Genomic DNA, 10,988 nt, shown 5'->3' with positions numbered 1-10,988 from the left:
TCCATTTTATGTATGTATTACAACTTCTTTATCCATTTCGCTGTTGATGGACATTTAGGTTATTTGCATGCCCTAGTTATTGTAAATAGTGCTGCAATGAACATTGGGGTTCATGTATCTTTTTGAAATATAGATTTTCTCTGGTTATATCCCTAGTAGTGGGATTTCTGGGTCATATGGTATTTCCATTTTTAATTTTTTAAAGAACCTCCACACTGTTCTCCAGAGTGGCTATACCAATTTACATTCCCACCAACAGTGCGAGAGTGTTCTCTTTTCTCAGCACATTCTCCAGCATTTATTGTTTGTAGATTATTTTTGATGGCCATTTTGACTGGTGTAAGGTGATGATAACTCATTGTAGTTTGGATTTGCCTCTCTCTAATTAGTGCTGTTGAGCATCTTTTCATGTGTAAAAATATGGAACCCTTCACAAATTTGTGTGTCGTCCTTGCAAAGGGGTGATGCTAATCTTCTGTGTATCAGTCCAGTTTTAGTATACTTGCTGCTGAAGTGAGCAATCTTTTTTTTTTTTTTTCATTCCTAGGCATTTTGTTTTACCCTTGAATTTTGCATTTCATTTTTAACTCTCCTTCCACTCATGGGTTATGTGAAAATATTTCCACAGTTGTATTCTCAGTTTGTTCAGAGCTTTTGATGTGTGCATGCATGCTAAGTCATTTTAGTCATGTCCAACTCTTTGTGACTCTATGGACTGTAGCCCGCTAGGCTCCTCTGTCCATGCAATTCTCCAGGCAAGAATACTGGAGTGGGTTGCCATGCCCTCCTCCAGGGGATCTTCCCAGCCCAGGGATTGAACCCACGTCTCTTACATCTCCTGCATCGGACGGCAGATTCTTATTAGTGGCACCACCTGGGAAGCCCCTTTAATGCATATAGAATGTAATCCAAAAAATGGAAAAATTATGTAGAGCAGGTGCAAGAGAAAGAGCGAGCTGGGCAGTCAGGCAAAGAAAAGGAAATTTATTAGAGGCAAAGGGGGTGACTAGCCCTTAAGGAGAACCAGCATGCTCTTTCTGATGGGGTCTTTCTTATACTCTGCCAATGAAAAATTCTCTTTAGAGATGGTTAATTTTTAGCCTGTAGCTGAGTCCTGCGGTCATGTAGCCAGATATCTGGCATCCAGGGGTCTTGTAGTCTTGAGAAGGTAGGTGCCAGCAGGAAAACACAATGTCATTTGGGCATTTGGTCTGTCTCAAGGGTCACTGTGACTTTATCCTCTGTTTGAGAGGTCAACATAATGGGCCATTTTAACAATGAGCCCCCATGTAAGCCTTATCAAATTGTTAACATGACTTCAGTTATTTTCAAAATGTAGCCCACAGACCTCCTTGAGTTCTCTTGAAACCTTTTAGGGAGTCCCTCAGGGCAAAAGTATTTTAGAATAATAAAAGAACATTTTTTTTTGCCTTTTTCACTGTATTGACTATTGTACTTAGGGTCAAAAGCAATTAAAACTCTTAGCTTTAACAATTATCAGAAGAGTGGCACCAAACTGTACTTGTGGTCACTGTAGTCTTCACCACCATTCACCCCCAGTAAAAATAAGTAAGTAAATATATAAGTAAAATTAGAAACCAGATTTACTGCAAAAATATCTTTGATGAAGGAGGAAAAAGTATTAATTCTGTTTCACCTAGACACATAACCAAGTGCACCTGTTTTGTTTTTTTTTAATGTTCTGTGTGTTGAAATGGGAAGTATGCATATACAAAATAGTTTCCAAAAACGAAAGTGTGATGATGGTTGACTCAAATAAATAAATAAATAAATAAAACACTTGTGCAATTACTTTGAGTTGCAAGCTGAATTAGCTGCTTTTCTATGGAACACCATTTTTACTTGAAAGAATGACTGACAAATTGTGATTATTTAGACTTGGATATCTGGCAGATGACTTTTTGAAATTGAGTGAAATGAGCCTGTCATTGCAAGAAAAAATAAACTATATTTGTTACCAAGGACAGCATTTGAACATTTGAGAAAAAGATTGGAATTTTGGAAAACTTGTATCTCCACCATAAGTTCAACAGATTCTCAAAACAAAGAATTTTCTGATGTGATGAATGATGGTGTTCACATTTCAAAGATCTGCATAACTCAGTCAAGCAATATTTTAGAAATGAGCAGTGGATAATGATACAAAATCACACACAGATATTGATCCATTCAAAGTACAAGATAAACCAACAGATTTTAATGTAGCACAATACAAGTTCATTGATACATCTTCAGATTCTATTTGTCTACTTTTGCTAGACTTTCAAAGAAGACTATTTCTAAGACTCTATTATTGAATATGTATTGAAATATATACTGTCGATGTTAAGTCGCTCAGTCATGTCCAACTCTTTGCTACCCCATGGACTGCAGCGTGCCAGGCTTCCCTTCCTTCACCATTTCCCAGAGCTTGCTCAAACTCATGTCCATTGAATCAGTGATCCGTCCAACTATCTCATCCTCTGTCATCCCCTTCTCCTCCTGCCTTCTATCTTTCCTAGCATCAGGGTCTTTTCCAAGGAGTCAGTTCTTCGGATCAGGTGGCCAAAGTATTGGAGCTTGAGCTTTAGCATCAGTCTTTCTGATGAATATTCAGAGTTGATTTCCTTTAGGATTGACTAGCTTGATCTTGCTGTCCAAGGGATTCTCAAGAGTCTTCTTTAGCACCACAATTCAAAATTATAAATTCTTCAAGGGATTCTCAAGAGTCTTCTTTAGCACCACAATTCAAAATTATAAATTCTTCAGTGCTCAGCCTTCTTTATGGTCCAGCTCTCACATGCACACATGACTACTGGAAAACCATAGCTTTGACTAGATGGACCTTTGTCAGCAAAGTAGTGTCTCTGCTTTTTAATATGTATTCAATATATTAAATATATATTGAAAAGGCTGTTGAAAAATTTAAACTCCATACGCATGTGAGGCCAGATTTTCATCATCCAAAATGTAAGGTATAATAGATTGAATGCAGAAGCAGATTTAAGAATCTAGACATTAAGCCAAATATTAAAGAGATTTGAAAATTTATAAAATAAGACAAAATAATTAAAATAAATTTTCAAAGGAAATACAATTTTAAAAACTCAGTTGATATTTTTCTTTTAGAGCTATGATTATTTTTCACCTAAAATATTATTTTAACATATTATTGTTTCTTACTGATATTTATAAATTAATTTTTTCATGATTTCTCTCTTTTAATTTCTAATATAGTAAAATGTTAGTATAAAACCAATATAAACAAAAGCTTTTGAAGGTCCTCAATAATATTAACAACACAAAGAGGTCCTGAGATCAAAAGTTTGTATGACAAGGATGAATTTGATAGTTCTTCTTCTATGGTAAATACATTTATGTCTTTTACATTATGGGCATGTCTTAGTTGAAACTATTATAATGCAGGTAACTGAGTCCTGGAAGTTATGCTGAATAAGGAAAATATTTATCACATTACATTAGTGTGTTTTCCATTACTGTGATATGAGCTACACATATCACCAGTTTAACTCCGTAAGTTCTAATAAATGTAAGAAGTGTTGCAAAGCAAACCAGAGATTATAAAAGATAAATATTCTGATACTCTTATTTGGATTTTCAACTTCTCTCAACTAAAATAACGTAAAATTTTTCTACTGGTCTTTTTCCATGGATACACCTTTCCTGCTTAGAACCTCCCTCCCCTCCACACCTAGTAACCTTTCTAACAGGCACATCAAGTCTCCTCTCTTTAAAAGCATTAGTGACATCCGGGGATAAAAGCGCAGTTTACTCAGGATGACTGGCTCCTGTGAGCTGTTGAGGTTTTTCTCTTCTCTATGGCCTATCTACCCTACCATGTGCTCCCCAGATAGACGGCATTTCTGTGTGTATCTGAACTGCTTTTGTCTCCTGGCCTTTGCTGCTGCTGCGTTCTCTGCCTGAAAAGCCACGATCTCTTCCCTCAAGGATGACTCATTTCCTTTCTGGGCTGTGGCTGTGCCTGGAACAGACTTCCATCCTAGCACCAACTGCACTTTATTGTGCCTATGTCTTGGCTTCCTTATCAGTGCTGTACCTTCTCTGCAACACATTTCAGCCTGTTCTCTGATGTAACAGGATCATCGCCACTCTCTAGTTCATTTGGGGGCATCTAACTACTCAATGGGCTACCCTGGGGGCTCAGAGGTTAAAGCGTCTGCCTGCAATGCGGCAGACCTGGGTTCTATCCCTGAGTCAGGAAGATCCCCTGGAGAAGGAAATGGCAACCCACTCCAGTACTCTTGCCTGGAGAATCCCATGGACAGAGGAGCCTGGTAGGCTACAGTCCATGGGGTCACAAAGAGCTGGAAACGACTGAGCGACTTCACTTTCACTAAGTACTCAATAGGGGTTTCCCAGTTGGTGTTAGTGGTTAAAAAAAAATCCCGATCTGCCTCCCAATGCAGGAGACACAAGGGACACAGGTTCAATTCCTGGGTGGGGAAGATCCCCTGGAGGAGGAAAATGGCAACCCGCTCCAGTATTCTTGCCTAAAGAATTCCATGGAGAAGAGAAGCCTGGTAGACTATAGTCCATGGGGTCGCAAAGAGTGGACACAGCTGAGAAACTGGGCGTACACACACACACACACAGACACACACACACCCCCTGCCTCGGCAATAAAGAACCTGCCTGCAATGCAGGAGACGCAGGAGAAGCAGGTTTGATTCCTGGGCCAAGAAGATTCCCTGGAGTAGGAAATGGCAACCCACTGCAGTATTCTTGCCAGGAAATCCCATGGACACAGGAACCTGGAAAATGAAACAAAACAAAAACATTTCAGGGAAACCTTTATTACCTAACAATTCCATACTTTAAATAATGTTTTCATAAATACATTTATTGGTAAAACTGTACTTAAGCACATAATAATATTAATATTTTTGTGCAAATGCCAAACTCCTATCACAGAGTCCATGTATGCTGTGATTAAACACTGTTTTTCAAAGTAACTGAATTTTTTTTTCTTATTGTTAACTTTAGTTAAAAATGATTTGATTTAATTCAAAGAAATTTCATTACTTCCCATTCAATCTGTTGGAGTTGTATTTTGTCTTTTGCTTGAGTCAAATTTAAAAAAAAATTATCCAAGGAGTATCCTCTCTTAGTTATAAAAATTAGTAATAGCTATAATAGAAAACTTAGAATATTTAAAAAGTATAAAAACTATAATATTCATATCTTAGAATCTTTTGGGTGATTTTTTTTGTCCACAAGAATAATAAGATATTGCTTTTGACACTGTGATATTTTCCTCTAAATAATTTTAATTTTTGTTGTTTTGGGGGAATTTTTTGGTTGTTGTTTCTTAGGATTCCTATGGTGTTTGCAACTTTTTATCTATCAGATGTTATATCTTCAAATTTTTTTTCATGCTGGCTGAAATTTTTTAAAAAGATAATTTTAATGGCTCCATAGTATTCCATCACAGAGTTTTACTTTTATTTCATTATTCCAATGGTTATGGAAATGTTGTTTCTTTATAATTGGATAATTGCTTTTGAGGTAAACTTAACTAAGACATTAAAAATATCAAGCATTTTAGAGTTCTATTAATAATCATCAGATCTTTTGTTGGATAAAGCAGAACCAAAACCCAGAATTCCCACATTGCCTGTGTAGTGCACACACGATGGAAGTTCAGTCAACTGACGCTTACATGTGGGGCAAGCAATTTGAGGCGCATGCTTTCATGCAGTAGGCTCCTTAGCATTCACCTGTGGTTCTTCCGGGTCCCCGCTGAAAGTAGACCTTGAAATAGGTTGGTTCACTATTCTTATTCACTCCTCCTCTCACAATTTATTCAGAATACATCCTCTTGTGTTCATTTTCTCAAATTTTTCCTTTCAGAAATAGAGACAAAATAACTTAAATATTAACATGGAACAACTACACAAAAACTATTGCACTAACTGCTTTCTACCACTTTCCAGTAGCATATAACACTCTTCTTAGATATTTAGATACAGTTTTAAAGAGATTTAAAATTCCCATTAAAATATGTCTTTAACAAGTATATTGAATAATGTGAGACTTGAAAGGGAAGTAAGGAAATGGTAATCATTTTACAGTTCTCGTTTATCCTTCAACTATGTGTGCATGCTAAGTTGCTTCAGTCGTGTCCAGCTCTTTGAGATCCCATGGACTATAGCCCGCAAGGCTCCTCTCTCCATGGGATTTTCCAAGCAAGAATACTGGAGTGGGTTGCCTTTTCCTCCTCCAGGGGAGCTTCTTGAGTCAGGGATCCAACCCTCAACTCCTGTGTCTGCTACATTGCAGGCGGATTCTTTACCACTGAGCCATTGAGGAGGCCTGAATAGTACCTTAATCTAATCCACTTTCAAATCCACCAATTTAATACTGTTTTATTTTGAGGTACCTGAATACATTTCAGTCTTCCTGCAGCTCCCTTGGGAGGTTCATGCTTTTATGATTATTATCTTCCTGCCAGTGTACTGTGTCTCTTATTTCTCCTTCATCGGCAGGCAGATTCTTTCCCACTAGCACCATGTGGGAAGCCTTTCAATTATATGTAGCTATAGGCTTGATATTGTTAGCAGAGAGTCTGGTTGAGACCCCTCCTCCTATTAGCCTTGGTTCTTGGTAAGGATGCAAAGAAGACTCTGAGGTCTTACCTGTTGCAAGAGAATTTATTGAAGATAAAGGACAAAGGAATATCTCAAAAGAGAGGTGGCCCAGGTCAAGGGAAGCAATGACCCTGGAGGGCTGAGGTGTAGAGCTTTTGAGGCAAGCTTATTTACATAATCCATGGGGTCCATTGACTGAGGTTATATAATAAGAGGCTCTACACATCTTTCACATATTTTAGTCTACTATAATTAGATGTATCTACTCATGGAATATTTATGAACAATTAATGAGCCCAATGGCTGCCAAAGTTTACCTAAGTACATGATAGTGTGAGGTGTGCACATGTGCCAGAGTGGGGAAAGTCCCTACAGTCAGCCAGTGGAGGGTTTTTCTGATCCCCTGACTATTTTGGAGTACTGTTGGGGGCTATGTTGGGCAGGGTTGGTAAGTAGCTTGGTGGGATTAGGCGGCCATTGGATGTTTAGCTCATGGGGCCACCTCTTGTTGCTCATGGCTAACTTCCTGCCTAACACTATTATCTAAGAGAGGATCATTCGTATCCTCTGTGATGTGTAAGAATCACATTAGATTCCCAAACCAGGGTAACATTACAGTGTTAAAAACAATTTGTTTTCATTTTGTCTTAAAGTCTAGTAATTTGTACCCTCTAGTAATATGTGTATACATCTAATTCTCAGAGCATAGTCTATACATCAGAGCTTTGAAAGAGGTTGCTATTTTCAAGGTCAGTCAAAATGACCTGAGAAAATTTTCTTTCTTCTGAATTTGGTAGTGGTAATAGGCAAGTGGCTTCCCTGGGAGCACAGTGGTCAAGAATCTGCCTACCAAAACAGGAGTCTTGGGTTCAATTTCTGGGTTGGGAAGACCCCTTGGAAAAGAAAATGGGAACCCACTCCAGTATTCTTGTCTGGGAAATCCCACGGACAAAGCATCCTGGTGGGCTACAATCCATGGGGTCATAAAGAGTCAGACACGACTTAGCAACTAACAGTAGACAAGTAGTCACCTTCTTTCTTCTTAGCATAACTCTGATTCTGTGTAGGTACCACCCTCCTCAGGACATTGAAGGATCATGAGAAACTAGTCTGTCTCAATTCTCCACCCAGTTCTAGGAGTGGGCTGATTAGCCTAGGGGTGACCTCATTCCCATTGTCAATGATTGATTTAGCAATTGACTCGTTATCCCATACTAACTAATGAAATATAGAATGTCTACCATGGGGCTTCTAGAAAAACTCACTGCTCTCCTAAGAAAAAGCCACAAGAAAAGATGGTATTTTTCCTTTGGTGTTGCCTCTTTGGATGTAACACCTTTCACTGCTGCAGACCACCTTACTCAACCATCGCTGAAGGTGGTAGAATAGAGGCTTGAACAGAGCTTTGCTTCTTAGGTGAAATTATTGAATGAGCCAACCTTGAAACCTCTTCTATTGACTTTCTTAGTTCAAGCCATCAGTTCAGCTCAGTTGCTCAGTTGTGTCCAACTCTTTGCAACCCCATGGACTGCAGCACGCCAGGCCTCCCTATCCATCACCAGCTCCCAGAGTTTACTCAAACTCATGTCCATTGAGTCAGTGATGCCATCCAACCATCTCATCCTCTGTCGTCCCCTTCTCCTCCTGCCTTCAATCTTTCCCAGCATCAGGGTCTTTTTAAATGGATCAGCTCTTCACATCAGGTGGCCAAAGTTCAAGCCATCTTGAAGCCAAAAACTCCTTAACCAAAATAAAAAAACTAACAAAAAGAGTGAAATGGTTGACATATAAAATGTAATGTTATATATGACTATCTAGAATTATTTAAAATTATAGTAAGTTGAGTCTATATCATATTTATGATGAACATTTATACTGATTGCTCAATCTGATAGACAAATGCAGGAAACATTGACCAATAACACTGTCTAAACATTGCAAATACTAAATGTTTTAGCATTCATAGTTACTGGGCCTTGGAGTAGAGCAGTCAGGAAGTTGGTCAGGAAGAAATTATTTTCTGTCATTCATCCACTAATTTTTCACTCACTTTACAAATATGCGTTGAGAGTCTACTATGTATAACACATGGTTTCAAGATACCATCTTTTAAATACTTGAATTCTAAGAAATACAAGCTGGCTATATAAAAAATATTTTAAAAACATAGAATTCTTTGCTTCTTTGAGGTTCTGAATATATTGCATACCATCTCTAAACCTCAGCATTACTGATCTTAATAAAATCAATATTCTTATTTATGTATGCTATTTCAATGCAAATGCAGTGCTGTGCCTTGACTGGTCATAATTTTGGATTCAAAATTTCAATTTAAATTTGGAACAAAGATTTTTCTCTATTGTAATGCCCAATGTAACACCAAAGGTAATTAACAGACCTTCCATGAGGAATAATCACTTTTGACTTTAGGCAAAAAGAATATTATGTAAAGAAATATAGTAATAATTCAAATATTACAGTTATTATTTCTATAAAATTCTTGAATTCCTTTAGAGGAGTAAAGCATAAAGAAATGATCAAGATATTCTGATTCATAAACAGAAAAGAAAGGGAGTCAATAATTATCACTGTTTACATGATTATCATTGTGGCATGAGTTTCTTTTATAATTCAGTATTTTTAGTATATTTATAGAGTTGTGCAACCATTACTACAACTTAATTTTAGAACACTTCCATTGAGCCGAAAAGAAACCTAATGCGCATTTATATTCACTCCCCACTTCTATTGTCAATCCTAGGCAAACACCATTTAGTTTCTGTCTCCATACATTTGCATTTTCTAGACATTTCATATGAATTTGAATAATGCATTATGTTATTTTCTGTGTCTTGTTTCTTTCACTTAACATTTTATCTCTGAGGTTCATCCATGTTGCAGCATGTATCAGTACTATTATTTTTAATTGCTCAGTAATATTTCATTGTATGCATATATCATATTTGTTTATTCATTCAGTGGTTAATGGACATTTGGGAAGTTTCTACCTTTTGGCTATTATGATAAGACTGCTCTGAATATTCCCGTACAGTTTTTGTATGTGTATATGTTTGCATTTCCCTTTCTTGCTTTGGGGTGAAATTACTAGGTCATACAATATACCTATGTTTAACATTGTGAGAAACTACCAAAGTGTTCTCCAAAATGTCTGTACCATTTTATATTCCTGCCAGCAATATACGAGGGTTCCAGTTTTTCTACATCCTCAACACCACTTGTTTTTATCTTTCTTATTATATCCATTCTAGTAGATGTGATATGGTATCTCATTGTGATTTTGATCTGCATTTCCCTCGTAGATAATGATTACTGAACATCGTTTGATATGCTAATTGATTCGTGTATCTTCTTTGAGCAAATGTCTATCCAAATCCTGTGCTTATTTTTACATTGGGTTTTTGTCTTTTTATTATTGACTTGTAAGAGGTTTTTAAAGATATTCTGCATATAATTCCTTATCTGCTATGTAATTTGTAAAGGATTTCTCCTATTCTTTGGCTTGTATTTATTTTCTTGATGTTGCCTTTTGAACTACAAATCATTTTTTATGCAGTACAATTTACCAATTTTTTTCTTTGATTGCTTGTGCTTTTGGTGTTATACCTAAGAAGTCATTACCTCACCTAAGGTCATGAAGAATTACTCGTATATCTCAAACACTTTTATTGTTTTAGTTTTAACATTTATATCTATGATTCATCTTGAATTAATTTTTGTGTGGTGTTATACATGGTCCCAAATTCTTCCTTTTGCATGTGGGTGTCTAGTTTTTCCAGCACCAAATGTTGAAAAAAATTAATTCTTTCCCCATCAAATTGCCTTGGTGTCTTTTTCAAAAATCAATTGGCCAGTGTCCTATTAGTTGCTAATCAAAAAATTTATTAGCTAAATTGATAAAAAATTTTATCAAAGTCATATTCTCTTCTTATTCAAGAATGAATCAGAATAAAAGTCTTTGGTACTTTATAAATATCAGATGTCTAAATATTAAGGAAACTCTATGGTCACTTTATGAGACCATTTACTATAAAATGATCTGAAAATAAATGTTCTGTGTTTTAGGCCTTTATTTTTGCTGTAGGTTTTGAATTTTTAATTATTGTGCTGTATCTCTCACTCTTGGGAGATGGCATTGTTATTCCAAGTATAATATTTTATTGATTAATGCAGAAACTATTGTATGCCTTTCACAAGTATGCACTTTGCATGTTATAGTGAAAAATGCAAACATGGATGCTATTCCCAAGGTGTTTATGTATTAAGACAGAAAATAAGACATTCACAAGTAAATATAATAAGAGGTAAAAGTTGGCAAGTAACATGAGAATTTCAGATAAA

At 36.5% G+C, this 10,988-nt stretch overlaps 1 non-coding gene across 1 annotated transcript; it reads right to left on the bottom strand.

The window, feature by feature from the left end:
• Positions 1-414: 414 nt before the first annotated feature.
• Positions 415-521, bottom strand: LOC136165710 (U6 spliceosomal RNA). Its single transcript, XR_010662709.1, has one exon. It is a non-coding gene; the product is annotated as a U6 spliceosomal RNA (small nuclear RNA).
• Positions 522-10,988: the final 10,467 nt, after the last annotated feature.

This window comes from Muntiacus reevesi, chromosome 3 (assembly GCF_963930625.1).
Source record: "Muntiacus reevesi chromosome 3, mMunRee1.1, whole genome shotgun sequence".
NCBI classification, from domain to species: Eukaryota; Metazoa; Chordata; class Mammalia; order Artiodactyla; family Cervidae; genus Muntiacus; species Muntiacus reevesi.
Note: the sequence above shows the minus strand (reverse complement) of the source record. Positions and strands in the feature narration are given on the sequence as shown.